Below are 25,009 nucleotides of genomic sequence, written 5' to 3'. Positions count from 1 at the left end.
AATTTACTAACTCAATAAATTAGAAATTGAGACTTACTTCAAAGTTCAAAGTTTTCAGTTCAAAATCCACTATATAATTTTTAATTTTTCGCGTGCTCAAACAATGGCTCTATTATTTTTTATGAACAATGCCTCCCTACTTTCCCTGACATTTCACTCTGTCACCACACTTAAACACATCGTATTGCGTTCCGCCATAACCAAGGGGCATACAGTTCTAGAGCGAAACGCTGTTACAGTGGAGGTTAGATGGACATACGACTGATTTGGTCATTGATACTGTGAGCGGATGTAATGCTTTAGTTTCAGAATGTAGTTCACTGATAGTGATATTTCGATATGTAAGTCAATATTAAACCGATGTTAGGCATGTACCAAAAAAGTAAATTCATTTGTGAGTGAAACATGGAATTTAAATTATTGGAAAAATTGTAAGGGTGTGGTGAAACGGACAGTTGTCAATTGAAGCAAGACGGACAGTGAAAAGTCTGTTTATCCTTTTCCTAAGAAATAAAAAACCTCATGTCTATTAGCGGAAATCAAATCGCCAAATGTGGTCTGCCTAGCAGCTTATGCTTATGGAGGCCTCCGCGCCAATGCATAAGCTGACTATATATCACAATTGTGTCGTCTAGTTGCAAAACCTCAAATTTGAGAAATTAGTTCTATCGGTTTTTTAGAACTTAAATACATTGTTCCACTTATTGGTAGTGCCAACAGTGCCAAAATTGATTAATTCCCTATAAAACACGCGTTTGTAAATCATGATATGCTGCAAAACCGGCCAAATCCTCTCGACAGTGAGTTTCAAAACCGGCCATCTCCTTATCCCCTAGGGCGCGCTGCAGTTCCAGATCAAAAAGGCTTGTTGCCAGGCAACTATCCAAGTTTCAGAATATTTCAGAATAATTTTCAACACAAGATTTAACATTTGGTTTGGCTCACCTATATAATTTTACGATTGTTCATGGCTCTAGTAATGACTGTTTGGCAAAACATAATGTGTTCATTTACACCTGGGCAGAGCACGAATGCCCAAAGAGTTCAAATGAAATTGCTTCTGCATTTTTCCATAGGTTACAGAACATCGATTTCACCGGAATTACTGTCCTCAGATGACGGCTGTGAAGGCTTAAAAAATACTACGATAATGTTTGTGCTATAATACTGGATGACCCGGTGCGCCCCTAATCAACTGAAAAAGGTGGAGGTCGTTTGCCCCATTCCCGAGCATTCATTTATCCAGATCGTGTATTTGCCCAAGTTGACAAGAAATTGAGAAACATGGAGAACCTCGTTCAGCCTTCAAAGTTCAACGGCGTTCTCTCGAGAAATGGAACGGTGTTCAAACCGGGAATAGACTAAACTAACCCGGATTGGAATATTGCCAGCAATACATTGACACAATGACACTCAAAATTCGCCGCTACAAAAATATCTTTATAACAAGCGTAATACTGATTTAAGGGGAGTTTTCTGTAGAACGGAGATTGGAGCGAGAAAGTTTGTTTTGAACTTCTTTGCACTAACTACTGAAGAAGAAGGAAGCAGAGAAGTGGAGAGGGACGAAGTAGGACATCAGGGAGAAATTTGTAAGCCAGTCGAAGACGGTAATGCCACAAGAGTATGAGTGCCAGGATGTTTATAAATATCGAAATCTATTAAAAACTGTTCCTAAACCTTTTTGCCAAATTATTCTAGTCAATTTTTTTGTCTTGATGTTTGAGTTCCTCAATGAAAATTCAGAATATATTTTTTTCCAAAAATCTAAAATCACTTATTTCAGAAATTTTGTTCATTTGCCTCCGGAAGTTGTGTATATAATAATATAAACAGCGAGTTATAACGATTGAGTTGCAAAAGCGACCAAATCCAAAATAAAAATTTGAATAACCACCCCCCTCCATATGTCCCTGTCATTTGAAGGGCCGCTTTCAAACACTTTTGCCTATCGTCACTAAGAACCGAAGAGACTACATAAAATCGTCTTTCCTGTATTTCGGAGATGGCCGGTTTTGCAACTAGGCGACACAATTGTTTTCGTTTTTAACAATGCGCACTGCACTAAATATGTATCGCAAAAAATTTTCTTCTAAAAAATAGAGATTAGCAACTATCGCGATGGTTTTTTTCGCAGCATACTAATAGCAACAGGCGATTATATATTTGTTCTACCACCATCAGTATCAACCTCTGACGAGGCAGAAACATAACAATGCGTTAATGTGATTCAACAATAACGGGTGTTAAATAAAAAATGAGAATTTTTTCAATCACATATAAAAAAAAAAATTTTTTTTCATCGATTTCAGTATTTTTTATTAATAACATAATGTATTTTCTTCAAAAAAAAATTTCAGTGAATGTTTGAGTAAGGGCCGTGGTTTGCTGTTCGACGCAACTTTGTCGCGATGCTCTCACAAGAACGTTGTACGGCACTTACGTCCATTTTCCAGATACAATTCCGGATTCTTGTAGTCAGTTGCTTCGTGTCCTTGGCCCTCCAATTGTTTTTATACACTAGGGCACTGAGTTAGCCAAAGAAATCCTCTATTGGGCGGCACTGGGGCAAGTTTGTTGGGTTACGATCTTTCGGCACGAACGGTATCTTTTTCTCCTCAAGATACGCCAGCATCTTCTTGGCGTAATGGGAAGACGCCTTGTCCGGCCAGAAGACGTACTTCCCATCTGCGTGATGCTCGTTCAGGAACGGCAGCAGGATTTTATCGAGGCACTCTTCTCGATAGATTTGTTGGTTGATTGCCAGACCGCTCGGCTTAAACCAAGGCTTTGAAATGCCCCGGTCGGGAATGGCGATATACAACATAACATTTTTTTTCAAACTTGTGCTTGAACTTGTATTTCACTTCAGGCGATGTGGATGACTTGTCGCTGGATTAGTAATTATCATTTCCTGGAATATGCGTTTTGGACAGCGGAAAATAGCTTTCGTCGTCCAGAACGAAAGACGTCCCGCGGGATTTTTTGGTCATCCACCGACTCTGTGATTTAATCGTCTCAATCTGCTCCTCCGTGTACTCCGGCGACCTCGTCTTCTTCCTGCAGACGATTCCTTCCATCTTCCATCTTCCATCTTTCCGACCGGCGTCACGCGGGCTGGTTGCGTCCTTGTTGTCAAACAGCTTCTTTAACGATGTCTTCTTCTGCTTCGTCATTATCGTCACCGGACGACTGCTTCCGACCTTCCGCTCTACGTTCAGGGAACCCAGGATACGATATACCGTACTGACAGGTACATTTTCTTCCTTAAAATGTGCCACCGTGAACTTTTTTTCTTGCTGGAAATGCGTTTCGTAGAACCGTACAATGCGTTCGGGGAGCACGTGCTGTTTCGACGCCATCTTTGCTTTGACTAAATTCAAACTAGCAAAACCAAACACGCCTACTGTTTCTAGGGAGCCCAAAGAGCAATTTTCTTGGAGAAAGAAAATTTTACGCTCTTTATTTGAGTTACTGAAAGGTATTGAAAAAATTCTCATTTTTTGTTTAACATCCGTTACGCAAACACACCCCGCTTGCCGGTATGGGAAACGGCACGATGCGTGTTATTCATTTTTCAACCCCAAATTTGAGAACAAAAATCAAGAAGCGATCAAAATTGCACCGCCTTGTGACATTCCTTATTTACAACACATTATCGACCCTCCGGAGCGATTTTGCACTCAGACTTCGCTGCTGTACTCCACTCTATGAAGCCTTGGCGAAGATATTCAACAAATGATACTGTTCGGTTATCGGTTCATCTATAAATACTTTATTTGGTTCTCTTCAATTATAATTCTGTGTGGCGCGATACAGTCCTTTTCGCTGCATAAGTCATATGTACCCACACTCTAGCCACAGTATGTTTTACTTCTAAAGCATAAACATAAGCGTAATGAAGGGTGAATTAATCACAGAGCGTCGCGTGTGGCTGTTGACCATTTTTTTTCCTTCTTCTAAACTGCATTTGTATTTAGAAGTGAGCTATTTACGGGCGATAGATTTTCACATCAGGCGTCGCCGATTCGCTCAGCAGTAACCGATTGGTCTAGAGGTGAATAAACTTGTAGGTTATATAAACAACAAACGAAACCAAAACGAACCACGAAATCGCACCCGCGTCATGCTTCCAAGTAATATTCGTTCCCATGCCAACCAAAGAAGTACTGGGTAACGCTGTTGTTTGGTTTAACGACGAAGTAACTGTCGCATGAATTGTTAATAATATATTTTAGTAGCCTGCCAAAGGCTGATGAATAAAAGCTAATACAGCAAAACAACGGAAAGTCAATTTGAAAATTGTTTTTGAAAACTCTCAGCATTACTTGTACTGTGTGTAGTGCACATTCTACAGCGACACTGAAATTACGGAAATCAGTATTTACACTGCTACACAGTCTCGTTGACATTTTGCAATTGTGCAATAGTTTTGACGTAGGACTACGTCAAAACTGTTACATTAAGGGTACCAAATCAGAAAACAGGTCACGTTTTTATGAAATAAAGTTAACGTTAATAACTATTTTTGCTGCGAACGGATTTTACGATTTGCATACCAATCGAATCGGAAGATTTCTAAGATTTGTTTGATATGCTATACATTACAATCCCATAGTCTGTATATGGTTTAAATTGATGGAAATTGAAACATTCCCATTTCCCCATACATTTGTTCTGTCCATTTGTGTGCTTTCCCGAACAGAGCTGTCAATATCGGGCAACTCATGCAGCCGCTAGAATAGAAACAACGAAGGGGGGTAGCGAAAAGAGAATATTTGCGAAGTAAACGAAGTAAACGAACACCCTTGCATGAAATGTAAGCTGTCGCTAGTGTATATGCATTTCATCTAGAGATGGGCAAAACCGTTCACTCTAATGAACCGTTCTGTGACCAACCGTTCACCTAAGTGAACTAGTTCTTTTGAGCAGTTCACTCACTCTTTCGTACATTAGAGGGATATGCCAAAGCAAGTATAAAAAAATGTAAGATGTTATGTTGAACTGTTCTGTTCATTCATAAAATGCTGTTAGAAAATAATTATATGTCCGAATTTTGTTAAAAATATCTCAGCAGAATAGAAAATCAAACTACGATTTTGGAATTTTGATTCAGTTTGAGCCGTGATTCATTCTTTTCAGCACAAACTAGCGTTGCGCTGCTTTCCTTACGGAGTTTTGCAATAACTACCATAACAGAGCTGTACCACAACGCGAACGACTTTCTCGAAATTATCGAGCACAACATGATATAATATAAAAACATTTCATATCAGCGACGCAAATTTTATTTGCTGTTGAAAAAGACTGTTTGAATCGTTTTGCTTTTAACTGTATTTTTTGGTGAGATAGATTCGCATATCTTACTGAAATATTAAACCTCAACTTAAAAACATGAAATAAAAATTTTATTTGATAAATAAGCGAACAATCCAATTTAAGGAGCACCGTATCTTGAAATATTTTATTATGGAAACGACAATACCAACATCTTATTTGTGTTATTTCACGAGGCTATCGTTCGTTTCCCTGTTTTAACTGTTTGCGGTCAGTTCGTTCTGAACTGTATTTACAGTTACGCCAGCGGTCATCGTACACAGTTCGTTCTGAACTGCATACACACTTCATCGTTCACCGTACACAGTTCGTTCTGAACTGTACTGTATACACAGTTCACTCAGCGGTCTTCTTACACAGTCCGTTCTGAACTGGGTATGCAATTCATGTGAACTGCTGCCCAGTAAAAAAGAACGTCTGTTCGTTTACTCTTTTTGGTGATCTAGTGAATATCTTTTGATCTTTTGAATAGTTCATGAACGGTTTGCCCATCTCTAATTGCATCTCCTCTGAGGAAAATTCTCAGAATCTTGCTGTGCCCGAAACAACATAGGTCGCTTATTCTGCTCGTTTTGTTTCTCATGTTTCCCCTCGAGCTGTGAACGCTAGTGAATATTTCACATGAAGTGTGTTTCGATGTTTCATTTTTATCACTGCGTGCATTCGTTAGACGCGTGTGTTTCCGCGGTGGGATTTGAACGGTTTGCGCACTTGAAAAGTCGGACAGGAACTACGAGAACTGATTTTAACCACTACACTTTTTAATCACACGATTCAAAATGATATATATTTACGAAAACTTTTATTTGACTACGAATACAGATACGTTTCGAGCGGTCCACTTTGGCCAACTAGCTACTTGTTTCCGTATTGATAGATATGGGAATTAAGTTCAAAAAGAGATTCACCTCAATACGTTTCTGTCTCTCTATCGAGATCAATTTTTCTCCTATCGGGAGCTTAATGATAACAGATTTAAGCTGCTGATATTGAAATGACCATAAGTGGGTTCACAACTGTTGTAGGGTTTTTGATATATGAAAGTTTGTTGCGGAAAGTATTATTTATCCTAGGGTTGCTCCAACAGCGTGTTTGATGCATGTTGAATGTGCGTTTCGTGCATTGATATAAAGAAACAAGAAAGAATCATTGCTTCTCGAAATAATTCTACAAAACCACGCAAGCCATTAAACCCTTTCAGGGTCCTCGGAACTTTTTACTAAAGAGTTATTTATGGAATTTCGACGTATTCGCAAATAATATCCGAAATGATAAACCAACAGATTTAAAAAAAAAAGATTGCCTACGTCCTACGTTCTAAGCGGTCCCGTCTAGGATACATCCCCTCGATTTTTTTTTTCAAAAATATCTATAATTTTTGTTTACGTACGTACGTACGTAAATATTTTCAATCGATTGATAGGAACATCTATGCGATCTATCGATGAACAATCTGGTTATATGCGTCCAAAATTTATTTCTTTGTATCTTAGATTATTTAGAAAAAGATAGACACTTTTAGAATATGTGAACAGTCGTCCAAACTAATTATTCGTCGAAGATATCAGGTCGATTAAACTAAATTTCATGGGATATTGGGACTGACATTGAGCGATCAAAGATTTTTTTTCGAGATATCATCAGATCTCGACGTTTCATGCAATTTGAAGACATTTGGCATAAAAACATTGTTTTTTGAAAACTCCGATTTCAAGTACCCTCCCTTGGAAGATTTTACAGGGTCAAAAAATCAAAACCCCCTAAATCATGTCCGATTGAGCCGAAATTTTTCACAGTTTATTTTTTTGAGCCAATAAACAAAATGTACATGGTCGGTTTTTGAAATTTGACATGACCATTTTTGCGGTCACCCAATGCACACTGTCTCAGGTGAACCGTAATATGTTTGAAATTTTTTTCTCAACTCTTCTGTGATAAATTTAATTTTTGATAGATGATCACGTGTCTCTACTCTATCACTCTATCAATATGAGTCCGAATAAACGCTTCATTTCTTGTTTGTTCTTTGGCGTCCATTTACCCGGTTCTGAGGCGATTCTGGATTGCTCGGTATAGAGATTTATCTGCTCACTGATATGTTCAAAATTTATTGTCTGGTCTAATGGATCATCAAAAGTTTCCAATTCTTGAAACGTTCCAACATTGCTGACCGCCTAAATTTAAGCTTGCAGCGTGCTTCCCGTTCATATTTCTTTGTTTATTGTAGCAGTATCAGCTATTGTACGAGTGTTTCCTGTTAAATGTTTTCTGGATGCGGGTTGGATAGGAAACGTAACAATAATGGCCCGGGGCTTAACGTGTTAAACCTATTGACATTTTATATCTTGGACTTAGACAAGGACGAGACCATAAACAGGTTCCTTGGGGTCAGAAATACAAAGTGCAATCTTTTGTTGTCGATGTTCAAGATCTTCGAACAATGTCTAAAACATTCAGAAGCTTCCGTTAACACTTTCGTCGCCCAGAGCGATTCGGTCGAGTTTCTTGCGGGGCCCAAATTCAACTGTCGGTGTGTATAGTATAAAAACTATATTTTCATGTTTTCGATTTTTTGATTATTCTACACATCCCATACTTACATTTAAGTGCCTATTCTATCAAATTCCGTTTGAAAATCCTATTCGAACTGAACGAGAAAAGTGTCACCCATATCTGGGTGACGGGGCGTTCAAAGTGTTAAACAAGTCCAAAGATCTGGCATCCACAACATCCCAATTATATCACTCAGTCAACCCTAATCGGGCACTCGAAAGCTTCGTGAGAAGCAGCCCACCACTGCTAAGCTTTGCGAAGCTTTGTTTTTCTCACTTGCTCTCCGGTACCTAGCGAGAGAACAGAGAGTACACCTTTGATTTCCAGCGCGCGAGTGTCTCTTCCAAGTGGGCTCGTTGTGTACTCATTCTCATCAATGGGTGCCATCGGCGGAACGACGTTCAACAGGTCTAGTGGCGCAACAGGCCGCCCTGGGTCTCAGTTGTCTTCGGTATCGCGCTCAGAACAGACGTGTTCAGTTTTCAAACGACGACACGTTGTACTTTCTCGCTCTTCGGTCGCCTAGTGTGCCTATATTTGTTTGTTTTTGGCTAGTTGTGTGACGGCGCGCTCAACCCACAGCATCCCCTTGTACTTAGAGTGGTTTTTTTTTCACAAGTTTTTAGTTTTCACTTGCTCTGCTTAAAGCCTGGTGTTTTTTGTACGACTTATAAGCGCGCGCGGGCAAGAAATCGGTGTGTTTACCTGGCGCAGCTTAAATATTGTTAGTATAACTATTAACTGTGTTTGGCACGACTCTGTCCTTCTGCTGCAATTGTACTTTCTTCCGCGCCGCGCACGACCTGTGTCCGATTTGCTGCACACACAAACGCACACATACTGTTGTGGTTGTGGTTGGTTGCTGTTTACTGTTGTTTGGGGCTGACCATCGCATCGTCGCTTATTTCTGCTTGCTTTTGTTTGCCTGCTCTCTGCTTCGGCTTAGCAACAATGATTAGTGTTAATATTACGGTACGATAGAAGTAAGAACTGTGTACACGCTCGCACACACACACACACACACTCACAAGACTCATTAAAGAGTGCATATATTGGCAATTCGCTGGTGATTGCTCGAAGCGGCCAGCGACGAACTCGATTTTTCGTTTATCGCTTCTATTAGAGTATCTGGTGCAACAGGTTCCGCATCCGAGAGACACTTGAACTTGAAGCAACCCCGAGAGGCGAAGGAAAACATTGCAATAAACTCTCGCGAATCGAAAGAGAAGGACGAAGGGGTAGTAATTTTATGTACTTTCTTTTCGCAGTGCCACTGCACGAAACATACACATACTAAGAAATTCACCTGGAATAGAGAGACGGTGAACCCAATTTATCTCGTACTTTTTTGCGTATAGAAGTCAAAAAATAAGCGAGACAAGCGCAATCAGCTGTGCGCTGCCTATGCTCGGGATTATGTGTGTGAGATACGTTGCTACCTATTAGACTTTTGAGTGTGCAGTTTCAAAAATGCTAAATATAGTGAGCGACGGAGTGCGCGTTCAAAAGCCCAAGATGTCGAAAGCGAGCATAAAAGATGCAGAAAACAGACGAAGCAACTAGTAAAAAGCAAGTATTGAAGAAACGATAACGAAACAACGCGACGCGGTGGAAGCACGAGAAGTAATAATACAGTAATAAACACAGAGCGCCTATCGGTGGGAAGCATTATATAACAGCAGAAGCGACAGAGACAAAATGGACAAATGGAAGAAAAAAAAATCATGTATAATGTGTTTTAAACGTTTGAAAAATTCGGTTCCATTGTTGTGAGAAAATTGACAAAAAAAAAAAACAAAACGACAATGTAAATAAACGATTCACGTGCACTGCTGTTTAGCTCAGGAGGTGGTGTCCGCTGGCAGCGAAGAGTTGTTTGGGGGAAAAAGTGCAATCGGTGCTGTCAAGCGCGCCAAGCAATCGATTCGAGAAAAAGAAATCCAAATAATACGTCCGCACCTCGCGTCCTCACCGTTTTCATACTTAGCCTTTTGCCTATCGCGCCGCGTTTGGATAATGAAAAGTGCCTTTTTTGCGCTCCAAGTGGATATGCTAGTTGTTGCATGTTGTTGCAAAGAAAAAACGAAAATACCCGCATTTGTGGGAAAAGAAGAAAAACAAAAACCAGCAAGAAGAATAGTGTGATAGCCATTTGTATTGTAACTTTTGTGAATCGGTAATTCATGTTCGGTTACAGCGGCGGCGGCGTCTGATATGTGACATGATTAAATTGTCGGGGTTTTGTTTGGGCCGTGCGATTCGCAGCGCGTGGTTATGTGTGAGATATTGTGACATAAAAGTAGTAACGTTCCGATTCGATATATCGGTTTCGTTTTTTTCTGAGACACGCTGAGTTGTTGAACCAGTAGAAATTGATAGTCTTATCCGCGAGCCCACCACCAGGTAAGGGACAGTTGCAGCAGCAGGGAAACGAGAGCTTTTCTCTTTCGACGATGGTGATGGACAGTTGGTAACATTAATCAGCGCGATTGCCGGTGGAAAGTACGCGCGAAATGCTGCCAGGAAGATAAACTGCCCTCGGTGGACACTATGTTCAGTTGCTGTCGTTGTAGAAGTGGCGGACATACATATTATGAAGAACAAGAAAAAGAAAAAAAAATTAAACAGTGCTCGTGAATCGGCCCCGGAGCCGTTGAGCGCGCGGCGAGTCATGTGGTGTAGCAGCTGTTTCGCGGTCTGTCCGAGCTGGGACAGAAAAAAGAGCAGAGTTTGTTTCAGACTTTGTGTAACAGAACTTTTTTTCTTTTTCTTGACTTTGTATTTAGCATTTTATAGTCGGGGAGGATGGGTAAACTTTTCATGGAAAAATAATCCTACATTCGACGACTGTAATGAGCCGTGACATTCTGGCTCCATCCGAGCTGTTTAGGATTCTCAAAATAAATCCATTTTTGTCTCCAATAACTATTCGATACAAAAAAAAGCTTTTATTTGATTATCTTTGAAGTAGCATGTTACAAATCATCATCCTTGCTGCCATAGTACTTCCCGCCAATGTTCTTTGGAATCAAATTCAATATTTTGAAATTCAAAAAACTCCAAAAAATCTAGATGTTGGAGATAATCCTATCCAGAACCAGAAATCACTCAGGTGACGCTTTATTTTCGGTTCTTTTACACTATTTGCTGGCCTCCGATTTGAGCTTTATTGTTCTTCTCCACAAACTCCAGAGCTGGAGAAATCTTTGCTATTTTTTCAAGCGGTCCAATTATTAGTTCAAATTCTGTAGCTTTCGTAAGAATAAATTGCCCGGAACAAGTGTCAATTTGAAGGAGGATTCCATTTGAAACCATTTATATAATTTTAAAATTGGCGCAAAAGCTCATTATACATTGTCTTGACTGTTTAACGCACCTATGGAAGTGCTGAAAATGATAGTTAAAATCTCAATAAATTTGAAAAAATAAAAAGTGATCTCTAACCTGATTTTAGGATCTTTACATATTCTTATATTGATAATTTCATAACGTTTGTAAGTATTTAAACGCAATTGCTGACATTGATTTTGCTGGTTTATCCATGGAAACGGTACAAGAAAACGTTCTTCATGGCACATCGTGAGTCATTGATGTTGTTTTTAAAAAAAATACTAGCTGACCCGGCAATCTTCGTCCCGCCCAAAATTTATTTTTCGTTATAACATTCACTTTTTCTTACTAAGCGCACGTTCATGGGTCCAATCGCACAACTGTTCATTGATTGATCTTCTAATCTACCCTTTAAAATTAGTTTTTTAATATCAAATTTCAATACTTCTACCAAAACACGACATTATAATATCAGATTATTTTAAGACACATTTCTCGTGCAAGATTTTTTATCCACTTGCAAATAACATGTTTTTCCGTTACATGGAATAAATGTTTGATACAGAAAATATGATAGAATGAGGGCAACCATAAATCGGACAATTCCTTTCTCGAGTTTTCCTATCAACACATTCGACGATCCATTTTTATTTATATAGATAGAAGACGATATAGGAGCACGTTTTATCACATTAAAATTCATTTTCACTTTCGAACAAAGATCAATTTCGTTGCCGCAAACATCGAATGGACTAACAACACTTGTCAATATGTGATTGTAGAACACATGCGTATTGAATTTTTCGAATTTTCCCATTTCAGAGTTTTCCGAAAATTTTCAATTATCATGTTTGATTGGAATATGTACAATATTTTTATGTATCCCCTTTCCACAAGAGAAAGGACTGTCATACCATCATAGAAACATCGTACCCAAAAACCCGTACATCCCAAATTTGGCTTGATTAGTTCTTAAGTTATGCAGAAATTTGTATTTGATTTATTTTTTATATATTCATTTCAGCCCCCTTAAAGAAAGGTGGGAAGAGTGTTGAACCACCTTAGAAATGTTGTTGTCTCCCTAAAACCTCCACATGCCAAATTTAGTTTCATTTGCTTGATTAATTCTCGAGTAATGCAGAAATTTGTGTTTCATTTGTATGGCAGCCCCCCTTACAGAGGGAAGTGGATAGTTTAACCACCATAGAAACATTTATTGCACCCTCAATCCTCCATATGCCTAATTTGGTTCCATTTGCTGATTAGTTCTTGAATTATGCAGAAAACCCCTACATACCAATACCAATTTTCATGTCGATCGGTTCAGTAGTTTCCGAGAGTCCATAAGAATCAGACAGACAGACAGAGATCCATTTATATATATGTAGATGTTCGTACAAGAATTTTAAGAAAATCATGTGACGTAAAAAGCTTCCTCTCAGAGAGTGGGGAGGAGTGTCTAGTCACCATAAAAACGTTTCGTGTTCCCTAAAACCACCGCATGCCAAATTTGGCACCATTTGCTTGATTAATTCTCGAGTTATGCAGAAATTTGCGTTTCATTTGTATGGCAGCTCCCCCTTAGAGAGAGAGGTGTGCAGTGTCTAACCACCATAGAAACATTTATTGCACCCTCAATCCTCCATATGCCTAATTTGGTTCCATTTGCTGATTAGTTCTTGAATTATGCAGAAAACCCCTACATACCAATACCAATTTTCATGTCGATCGGTTCAGTAGTTTCCGAGAGTCCATAAGAATAAGACAGACAGACAGAGATCCATTTATATATATGTAGATGTTCGTACAAGAATTTTAAGAAAATCATGTGACGTAAAAAGCTTCCTCTCAGAGAGTGGGGAGGAGTGTCTAGTCACCATAAAAACGTTTCGTGTTCCCTAAAACCACCGCATGCCAAATTTGGCACCATTTGCTTGATTAATTCTCGAGTTATGCAGAAATTTGCGTTTCATTTGTATGGCAGCTCCCCCTTAGAGAGAGAGGTGTGCAGTGTCTAACCACCATAGAAACATTTATTGCACCCTCAATCCTCCATATGCCTAATTTGGTTCCATTTGCTGATTAGTTCTTGAATTATGCAGAAAACCCCTACATACCAATACCAATTTTCATGTCGATCGGTTCAGTAGTTTCCGAGAGTCCATAAGAATAAGACAGACAGACAGAGATCCATTTATATATATGTAGATGTTCGTACAAGAATTTTAAGAAAATCATGTGACGTAAAAAGCTTCCTCTCAGAGAGTGGGGAGGAGTGTCTAGTCACCATAAAAACGTTTCGTGTTCCCTAAAACCACCGCATGCCAAATTTGGCACCATTTGCTTGATTAATTCTCGAGTTATGCAGAAATTTGCGTTTCATTTGTATGGCAGCTCCCCCTTAGAGAGAGAGGTGTGCAGTGTCTAACCACCATAGAAACATTTATTGCACCCTAAATTCTCCATATGCCTAATTTGGTTTCATTTGCTTGAATAATTCTCGAGTAATGCAGAAATTTGTGATTCATTTGTATGGCAGGCCCCCCTTCCCCGACCCCAAAAAAAACCCTACATACCAATTTTTATGTCGATCGGTTCAGCAGTTTCCGAGTCCATAACTCATACCTCGCTATGCGGCCGCTCTTAATACGGCATTTCGCTGTAACGGCCCTCTTCAATTAAGTCACGTTTTCGATTTACGGCTTAAAAAGATTCGTTATAACGGCAAAAATATTTTTTCGTCGATGTCGAAATACAGCCATTTTATGCCAAAATGTCAAATAGTGGTTCTCAGATTTTCGTAAAAACTGGTAGTTTTGTTCCTTGTCGAACAATAGTGGACCCGTATTTCTTATTTTTTTTTCAAAAGGGGCTTATTTACATTTTAAGGTGTTCCGAAATCAACTTTTTCCTGTTTTTTACAAAAATTACTTTTTTCAAAAATTCATATCTTTTGGACTACTGGACTACCAATTCAGATGATCGGAGTATCGATATAGTGGTGGTTTGACATGGAATTGCAGTATAAATACATATATTTTATGTAACATGAAGTTATTTCATTTTTGTTTATGGATTATTTCTAGTTTTCGGAGTCTATTATTATATAATGTACAAATGTATGTACTTGTTATGTATGTAATTTTGATTTTAAATGAAATGAAAAGATAAAATGCATATTGGATAATAAACCATGTTACATATTTTATAACTATGGCACCGATCCGATTGCATTTGTATGAATTTGTATTATAATAATTGATTCCTTATACGGCTTTTCGCTTTGCGTCCAAGTTTCGTGGAACGGATCTAGGACGTAAAGCGAGGTATGGGTGTATATATAGATATTCGTACAAGTATTTTAAGAAAATCGTGTGACGTAAAAAATGTTTTCAATTTATCGGCGTTTTGAAATTTGAATTTTGAGACCCAAAACTGCTCTGTCTTTTATTTAAATGTGTTCATACTTTTCTGCTCAATTTTTAAAGTGTTTTAGGGTCCATTTTTTTATATTCCGAAATGTCGAAGAAAAAAAACTACTGCAGTACTGCTCTGAGAAAATCGTTCAATGCATATGGATCTCAATTGTAACAGAATTATTGATTTTTTTTGAAGAATTGCGCGGTACGAAAAACATTTTATATTTCTTGGTATTTTGAAATTTTAAAAACCCTTTTTTTAAGACCTAATACTTATACTGCTTAAAATTTTGAGAAAATTGCGTTGTCCAATTTTTTTTTGTATTTTGAAAAAAAAAATTATTTGAATTTTTATCTAAATGTGTTTTTTTACACTTGATATTTTTGGATATTTCAAAGAGAACTTCGTTTGACGGAAAATCTCTCGGCCAGTACGGGATATGTGACGCTGACACTTGGCCCCGGAGTACATATAATAAAAATCACAACTATGACAAAGTTATTTTTTTCGGGAATGCGTGGTAAAATATTGTTCTAATGTTTGGATATTTTAAAATTTCAATTGTAAAAAAAAACATTATTTTGACTCAGCAAAGGTTTGATTTTATACTTAAATGTGTTCGTATGTTTTTTTATACGCATGTTTTTTTTCTGAATTTCCGGAAAATTGTATTTTGAAATAATTTTTTTTTCAAATTTATTAGGACACAAATTACAATGGTTGATTCACTTGTATATTGTTCACGCGAGGGCAAGAGTGAATCATGAATCAATAATCTTCAGCAGTTTCTACTAAACCACGTGAACCATCCACCCTTTTCTGGGCTACCACAGTATTTCACTAAAGAGATAACACTAAAATTTCGATACATTCTAACATAGAATCGGAGGTGATAAGCAAGCACATTGAATAATGCGATCGTGTTATGATACTTTTTTTTTAGATAATATATCACTCACAAGTTTCGGTACTTAACATATCATGAATATATCGTGAATAGGTACGCGAATAGTCCAGTACTGTAATTTGCTGTAGGTATGTTTCTACAATGTCTATATTTGACAATTGAAAACAGGAATAAATAACAGAACAACAGAAAAGTACCACAGAAAACCGTCCCGATCTTTACGACGCCGTCGACGTCGTCCACAGAAAGGGCAACGTCGCATTAGAGTGTGGTTCTGTTTACAAAGGTGCAGAATTTTTCCACTGAAACGCGAACCGCACTGTCTGGCCGAGGTGCAACACGTCGTTCACATTCACATTCCTAGCAAACGACCACGCCGCCGCCATCGTAGACTAAATGTGATGAATCATCACCAGCTGGCAGCCGTTCTAGGCTGGTCTGTTTTGATTGTTTTTTTTTCTCTCTCACTAAAAGTCATTGGTTCAGTATTGGAAGCAACTGTTGTGTTCGATGATTAGAATATAAACAGACAATCGTCAGGGAACGAGAATAGCGAGAAACATGACATTTCATAATGGAACAAAGCTCAATAACAAATGGGATATACAATCGTTACGACATTTTGTATTTTGTTGGAAGAGGAAAAGGGGTTACGAAATTTATGGGACATTATTCCCTCCTGGAATCCGAGAATTGTCTTACTCATTCATTCCGTTAAAGGCAAGCTATTAATTGGCGTGCAATCTTTGATACAAGTACTCTGTAACATCGCAATTTTCGTGGAACGATAAAATAAGAATCTCGGCCGAAAATCAGAATCCAGACTCAACGATCAAGGCCACATGTTTCGTAAATTTCAACCAATTGAAGTATCGTCCAGCCCGAAAATATCGAGTCTTCCGAAAGGTGGTCTCGTTTTTTTCTCGCTCCGAATTCCTTCTTCAATGTCACTTTTCATCCGCAATGCAACGTGTTGAACGAGTCTCTCAGCGAGAGACCCGTTCTCGAGATGGATCTTGTAGGGCACCCGCTATTACCTCGCCATATTCCACCCCCTCTCTCTTTCGCACTGTGTTTCTTTTGCAACTGACAAACACATGATGACAGCTCTGCAGCCCACTGGGGACCGCCTGATTTCTCGTCGTTCGAATCGTCATCAAAATGCTGCCTTTCTCGTTATGCAAATTTGTAGCTCGATATGTATAGTTGTATGGTTGTTTCCTTCCCCTTGACCACACTTCTACCCCGTGCAGATCATCCGACGCAAAGGTCTGAGGCGTTGCAGCCGAGAGAGAGAGCCGCAAGAACCGTTGTTTATTTATGCAAATCCATGCGCAAGTTTTCAATGTGACGATCTGATTTTAGCAGCTCAGGTTGTGTGCAACACTAAGCATGATCAACACTGCTGTACCGGCGCTATGTATTCGTTGCATCTAACACGAAACGTTCTCCACTGGCGTAATATTCTAATCACCCGCGTCAACCCGAAGGGGGGACTGGCTCTAGTAGTATTTCCACTGCCACTCCACGCAAGCTGGCCGATTTTCGTTTCGGCGATCTCGCGCGGCCTGTAATCGGTTTCAAGGTCAATAAATTGCTGCTGGAGTGTGTGGTTGTGCTCTCAATCGATCTTTTGCAATCGATGCAGCAGCAGCAGTTCTGATCGTTTTTTCGCCGCCAATGGTGTGCACATTCGCGTAATTGGTTTTTTGGTATTGGTTTCAATGTGCGCCAACATAACAACACTTTTTATGCATCTAGTGATGACACCTCTCCACCAAATTATTGTAGTGATAGATCCGCTCTTAAAGTGCGGTAAAATTTTACGAGCTATAAAGTGAATCTGTATTGGGACATTAAGGAGCTCTGTTGGATACAAGCTATCGCCACTGTTTAGGGGGGTGTGGCGCTCCTGAACACATGTATTGGTCACATTGAAGCGGTCCCCGTATTAGCAATTCAAATAAAGAACAAAGGTAGTAAAGTTTAGTACCCAGTTGGGATGCAGAACCAGTATGGATCAGATGATGGCAATGTCGTATATTGTAATTTAGCTCAACTCAACAGAGATCCTTTTCAGGGAGATGCCTGCGCGTGTGAGTCACAGGGATCGCAGATTTTTTTTTCGAGTAAATAGAATACTGTCTGAAGGCTTTGTTACACACAAAGACCTGCATACAGGTGATTCGGTTCATTGGGTTCCACGCAATTCAATATGATCCACAGAACTTTGAAATAGTCCTACCTTATGTGGACTACTGATATTAGATGCGCAACTAAGTGTCTGCTGTTTATCAATAAATGCCATCGGTTATGAGCCATTCATAGACATATGCAAAACAAACCGTATTGATTTTCTTCTTCCGATCGAAGAAAACGGCGGCAGAATCGCATCGAGAGCTGCAGACAGAGTTTACGGAGCTGCTGTTGGAGATGAGGCCGTCGCTTCGAAGACGGTGATTTCGATGCTAACGACCGTCCGCGTGGAGGAATGTCAACAGCCTTCGGGAACGCTGAATTGAAGTCATTGTTCGGTGAGGATCGGTGCTAAACGCAAGAAGAACTCGCTTCAGCATTAGAAGATTACCGCCAATCCATTTCCAAGCGGTTTCATGCATTGGGAATAATCCAAAAGCAAGGATGATTTGAAGTCAAGGGACAAGAGAAAGAAGGAACGTGGAGCGTCCTTTCTTTCGCCTGTAAACAACTGCTGCAGCGTGAAAAAGGGAGGAATTTTCTCTATCGCATCGTGACGGATGATGAAAAATGGATTCATTGCAGAAACCCAAAGAAAGAAAGTTGAAGGATTTTTCGATAATACTTTTACGTCGTCGACTCAACCAAATGTTACGCATTAACGGAGCGGAGGCACGAAAAAATGATTCTACAGCATGAAAACACTCGACCTCGCCTCAGGATGCCAAAAACGTTAAATCTTCTTGGATACACTCGAATGAGAAGGCCTGGACTATTCGCCATATACCCCCGATATTGGGTCGTTCGATTATTACTGGCTGATCAGCTGTTCCGCTCATAGGAAAACTTCAAAAATGTCTTGATTCGTGGATGGCTTTAAAGGAAGGAAACTTTTTGAACACTGCCAGACAGATGGGAAAAAGTCGTAGCTATCGATGGGAAACATTTTCAATGATTCATGTGGAACCATTTTTTTATTCTAAAAAGTGGGTAATGTCGGAGATATAACGGGGACTAGGACCTAACCAGAGAGACGTAGGATTATATTAGGGCTGTTACTTTGAACAACTTCTTGAATATCAATATCTTCTATCAAAATTACATCTCCAACGCTTCCAATAATATCATTCCCAAAGAAATAATCTATAAATTTTGCTATGTAGAACCTTCTACAGAACGGAAACTGAAAATGCGAGCCAAATCGGTTGGGTGGCGGTGGTGGCGACAGCAACCGCTGTGGAAAAAAAAAGTTTACCTTCAGTTTTCAACCAAAGAACACCCCTTTAACTGCAGCAAAATACCTTCTTCACAGCCGAACTAAGACGTGCATTACTTCGACGCCACTTCTAACCCGGTAACATCGCGTTCGAATTCGCGTATGTTGAATGATCGTTTGGAAAAAGTCAATAATTGTTGATCAAAAATCTATATATAAATGGATTTCTGTCTGTCTTTCTCCGATCGATATAAAAATTGGCATGTAGGGGTTTTTGGGGTCGGGGAAGGTCCCTATGATAGTTTGAGACCCCTCCCCCTTCTCCATACAAATGAAACACGAATTTCTGCATTGCTCGAGAATTAATCAAGCAAACGAAACCAAAATTGGCATGTGGAGGTTTTAGGGTGCAATAAATGATTCTATGGTGGTTAGACACTCTTCCCCTCTCTCCAACGGGGGGCTGCCATACAAATGTAGCACAAATTTCTGCATAACTCAAAAACTAATCAAGCAAATGGAGCCAAATTTGGCCTGTGAAGGTTTTAGGGGGCACGAGACGTTTCTATGGTGAATTGACACTCCAATTGACATGCTCCCTTTCGGCTAAAAAATATAAAAATCAATACATTTTAAGTTTCCAATTAATTCTCAGCTTCAACGCAGTCTAGAAATCAAGAGGGAGAGTGTGTGTTGAATCATAGAGACTCTAAACATTTACAATTCATTCGCCTCTAGCCTCTAAAAGGCCATTTTGAACGCCTCGTAGCAGCCGCCACCACAGAGCAAAACAATTTATACTCTAGTTCTATGACACGTGACATGTGCGGAAGCAACTCTCAAATCAACAGAGAGAAACAGCAATCATCTTCCATCAAACGTATTGCTCACAATACTTCCACTGAGCAGCGCAAGAATCGGCACAGCAGTCATATTATTAATGTTAATGAAGGATATATTAAAGTTCAAAATCTATACACTTTTTCCATCCGAAACAAATTTTTCGAAGCAAAATTTGGGTATTGACGTTCTGTCGGCATGTTTCCCCATGCAGATCTTGTAAATTTTTTGGTTTGGAAATCATTTTTACTGTTTCGATTGTAGAAAAATAAAATGTGACCAAAATTGATCGAAACCCAACTCATTCACAATTCACACATCTACAAACAAAAATTTCTAAATTTCCAATGAAATAAATTCTAACACATTTTTTGCTCTCCATTCCCTGGCAACAAAAACGATCCGCTGAGATAGAAATTTATAGGGTTAAGATAAGCACTTCTTCTTACACGGCGATTGGTGTTTGAAACAGTTTGAAAAAGTATTTGGTGTTTAAAACATCGAACTTGTGACGATGAGTTATACGTACGAATAGATTTTTTGTTTTATGTATAAGTCTGTTCAACTGAGGAAACGAACTCAAATTGTACCAACTTTTCACAGCAGTATATGGGGGTGAAATGGAAACCTAAGCACAGAACATGCAGGAAAAAATGAAAGAATTCGAATGCTTATAACTAGAACGTTTCCCAATAGATCGGAAAGATGTTTGCATCAATTGATAAGAAATATTTCTACGCGTCTATCGCAATTAATAAAATGTTATTTTTCATGAGATAAACAATTGAATAACTGTAAAATGTCAAGCGTTATCTAAACGCCCTAACTGCCAAGTTTTGATTGGCCCGATTTACGGTTTCCCCAACACAGACTTCAAAATCGATATACCTGTGGGAATCCTCTTCGCAAATAAACATGCAAGTAGGGGGTATCTTGGTCCCACCGAGCTGTGTTTCCCTAACACGGACTTCATAATCAATGTGCATGGGGTAATCCGCTTTGCAAATACATGCACGTCCAGAGTATTTTTGTACTCGCATGGCTTTGTGCAAACCAGAATATGTTTCCCTAAAACGTTCTTTTAAGCTGAGAAGCCTGGGAAAATCATCATTTCAGATACTAGAGGTGAACGAGCTTTCGCGGTTCGAGAACTACGTAAATATGAGATGTGCAATAATTTTAGAGGGAAAGGTATACTACAGGGTGTCGACTACCTTGAAAATCCTTGAAAATCAGGGAATATCAGGGAATTCATAGAATGTCAGGGAATATCAGGGAATTTCGTCAGCATATCTGGAAAAAATGAAATTCCGCCAATTAGAAGTTTGATTACTGCAGAAGTTTGAGGAAGTTTGATTATTGCAGTAATTAAAGTTAAAGATACAAAAAAAAAGTATTTAACTAGTTTGACTCACTGTAGGTTTTTCGGTTTATGTTGATTGCTTTTGCCTGTAGGTGAACTTAATCCTTCCGAAAGGAAAACAGCGCAAACGTAGACGGCTTTCACATTCGCGCTGTTTTTTTTTACTGACATTTGGCATAAGTATCTGCAGTTCTTCTTCGAAAACTGTCGATAAATTCATGCTTGAAATTTCTGTGATCCTGTGATGTCTGGGAACAGTTATGTGTCACAAATTACTCCGCACTGCTGAAAAAGACATAGTTCTATTGAGAGGAATGTTTGGTGATAGCCAGAAAGCTGAGAAGGTCTAACTAGTCTTTGAACAAGACTCCAAAGAGGCTGCAGATGAATCTGAATGTCAGATTTTGGGATGAATAAGAGAAGATAGTGGTAAATCGTTACATGACGTCAATGTACATGTACGCGTGTTGCAAATGGACATTCAAAATGGAGAAGAAAAACTCTTGAATATGGGTAGCTATTACATATTTTACACGGTTCGTCAAAAGAATTGATGGCTTCAAAAAAAAGTCGCCATAACTTTGCGACAGACATCTTGAAATTTCGTCTGAGATGCGGAGCACTTGTTTTAAAGCTTATGAAGCATTGATGTATCCTTGTTCTTTCCGTGTTTGATACCGATAAATAATGGAGGGAAACGATTCGAGAAGCTCTTGACTACTTTGATGTTTGACGGATTTAGGATTCATCTGTGGCGCTCCAGCGGATTTGCCACTGAAATAATATTGCTAGCATCATAAACAAGTTTGCTCAGTAAGATCCGAAAAATGAACGACTGGAACATTTTTGGAATAGACAGGTAGCTTTACGCAATTTTTCACCAAAAATGGTCTTCTGTCTCTCGCGTGGAAACCCCAACGAGAGGGGTTTTCCATTAATAGCGAATATTTTTATGAAAACATGTGGGAGGAAACTTGCGACAAACTTGCGTGGGTTGTACTATGCGACAAGTTCGTGATGTTATACTTTGGAAGGATAGCATCAATAAAAATGTACAGCTAGTAGTTAGTTTGACTAGTTCGAAATTCTCTTTCTCTTTATCGTCATATGAATCAAAGTTAATAAAACGGCAACGAGAACGAGATAAGAAATCTCGTGAGGTAAAATGAAGAAAATTTTGGAAAACACACAGGAGGGAGCCGAAAGATTGCAAGAAAATACATGTCGTTAAAATCGAAACAATTTCATGAATTTGATCCGAATGAAAAAGGAAAATGACTCATTCTGTACTAGTGTTTAATGCTCCTTCAAGATAACTTCGAATTGTAATAATAAATTTTTTTTTTTAATCTTGACCGATAATTCTCAGTCGTTCAACTCAATTTAAAATCAAAAACAATTCACTCTTTAGAAGATATCGACAGACGTTTTTAAATTTCACTGTTTAAGCTAACTAAATGTTTAAGGAACTACAGTAGTGAATTTGATTACTAGTCTATATCTGGATTTTTTCTAAAAAAATACTGGAAAATCAGGGAATATCAGGGAATATTTTTTCGTGTTTTGAGTCGACACCCTGTAATACAATGATCGATTGATAATTCTTACGTTCACATTGTTTGGTAGTCATAGGCATCATATCAAACGTAAAAGGACGGTCATCAAATTTACTTGTAACGTAAAACATAATCTATTACAATGCATGAATTGATCTTACATGGCAACTGTTCAAACGTTTTACTTACAAAGCAAATATGTTGAATTCAATTGAATTCGAAAATTGTTTCGTCCAATCGATAATTTATTCAATACAATACAAATGTTTACTAAGGCAACGGTAGTCCCACGTCAACCTTGCGGTTATATCATAGATATAACCCACCCTTTTTTCTTTAATATTCTCTATTTTATTCTATCCTTCTAATTTGGGAGGAGACGAACACAACGAAATAAATACAGCTCAAATCTCTCGTGATTATGAGGTATACGTACGAACAGAATCTTTGTTGTATATTTATTAATTTGTTTTCAATTTTTGAAAACAAATCTGATGAAAGAAAAGAAATCGTTCAAGGTTCAGGCGGTTTTGAAAACACGAAGAAACAAAATTTATTTAAAATTTTTGAGCAAATTATAAAAACATTATAATTACTTCTTTTGTATATAAACCTGACGCAAGCCAAAACACATCGGACACAAGTGCTTCTAAATCTGGATAATTCTAGACATGATTTATTCAAAGAATTGATGAAATACATTCTTTTTCTTTACATGAGTAGTTCGCTACAAAAAAAAACGTCTAGGTGACTTTTCTAAACAAATTTGTTTTCAGTCACTATCGTAGAAAGAAGAGAAAGCCAACAGAATACAGTTTGCGCGATTCATTTGATTCAAACATTCTGATTGAAATGGTCATACTTTTGCACAGTAATTAATAATTCTATATCCAGTCCTATACATGGAACTGAATACAAAAACAAAGAAAATTTGGAAAAAAAAGTATATGCTAAGAATAAGAAGGTAGAAAACGACTCAAACTAACTCAAACAACTGCACTATGGAAAATATGGTATAGGGTACTAAGTAACAAATTTAGATTTTTTTTGTATCTCTATATGGTCCCATACAAGAGTTTCGACGAAAAAGTTACAAAACATTTTTTTGCGAATTAAATATGAAATAATTACTCCAAGTGCATCATACAATTTTGTACCGCGGCATATTGTCAAAAAAATGAAGGGTTGACGTAGTATTTCGATAAACCTTTGTTGCATGGTGATTTTGTATACCTTTCAACAATACACGTTGCAGTCTGAAATGATGTGGTTGGGTATCGATTCAAAGACTCTCTTCTGTTTATTTCTGTTGGATCAATTGTTCGTTCGATTGCTATAATCGCGATTCGACTATAACAAATTGACCAAACAGAAGTGCAGACGATGCTTCTAGTAGTTTCTAGTTCGCCAATTAGTCCATAATAGAATGACCAGCGTGCACCTCTACTGCCCACTAACCTCCACACTCTAACCAACCAAAATGCCCGTCACGCTACGATGCGTTCGTGAAAAACGACGCTCCAACACACACCACCGATGGATAGATAGAGCTTGTGCATTACATTTACTACTTCGCCCGGCGGAAAACGCAGTGAACCTCCTCGCACGGGAAGGTTTTGCAGGCAATAGTTACCTGCTCTGTTACCCGATCTATAGTTGTGTGTAAACTTTGAATTCGAACACCTTCTATCGCGAGTTGCGGACCCCCGACTCCAACACCATACGCACTCCTCGCGCTTTGGGCGCAACTGGTGGCGGTCGAGCAACGATTGTTGAATAATAATGCATTGCAATGGGTATCGGAGTATGCGTTGAATACCTAGTACCCATGGGGGTACCTGCTGCCGAAGGCAGTTATTAATAAATGCTCAATCAACAATCCGAAGGGCTGCCAAGAATGAATGCTAAATATCCGCACTGATAGATTACGGATTTTCCACGTATTAACCATGACCGCCTAGAAGCCGGAGAGTGGATGTGTATAATGAATTATGTGATCCGATACCATTATGTTACAATGAAGTCCGGAGATTATTCAATCCGTAAGCACACTTGCAAATGTTGTGAGAATGGAGCTAGAAAATCATAAACCGCAGAGACACACAAGCCAGGGGATGCAAAAGAGAAAGGGTCCAAACACATACCGACACGCGGACGGTTCGCACGGATGGTTGATTTGCCGTGGAAGGTCACACTTTCGAGAAGGCCCAACACACAAGCGGTAGTAAACTTGATATTCCAGTAATTAATATTGGATAGAAACAAAACAAAGGCACAGAGAGAAATAAAAG

At 38.7% G+C, this 25,009-nt stretch overlaps 1 protein-coding gene across 2 annotated transcripts in view; it reads left to right on the top strand.

Annotated features, from left to right (window-relative positions):
• Positions 1 to 8,337: 8,337 nt before the first annotated feature.
• Positions 8,338 to 25,009, top strand: part of LOC129764994 (uncharacterized) — a 196,396-nt gene continuing 179,724 nt past the window's right edge. For both annotated transcript variants that reach the window (XM_055764722.1, XM_055764720.1), the window contains exon 1: positions 8,338 to 8,614. The gene's annotated coding sequence lies outside the window, so the exon portion shown is untranslated. The remainder of the gene's footprint in view (positions 8,615 to 25,009) is intronic.

Source organism: Toxorhynchites rutilus, chromosome 2 (genome assembly GCF_029784135.1).
Source record: "Toxorhynchites rutilus septentrionalis strain SRP chromosome 2, ASM2978413v1, whole genome shotgun sequence".
NCBI lineage: Eukaryota > Metazoa > Arthropoda > Insecta > Diptera > Culicidae > Toxorhynchites > Toxorhynchites rutilus.
Note: the sequence above shows the minus strand (reverse complement) of the source record. Positions and strands in the feature narration are given on the sequence as shown.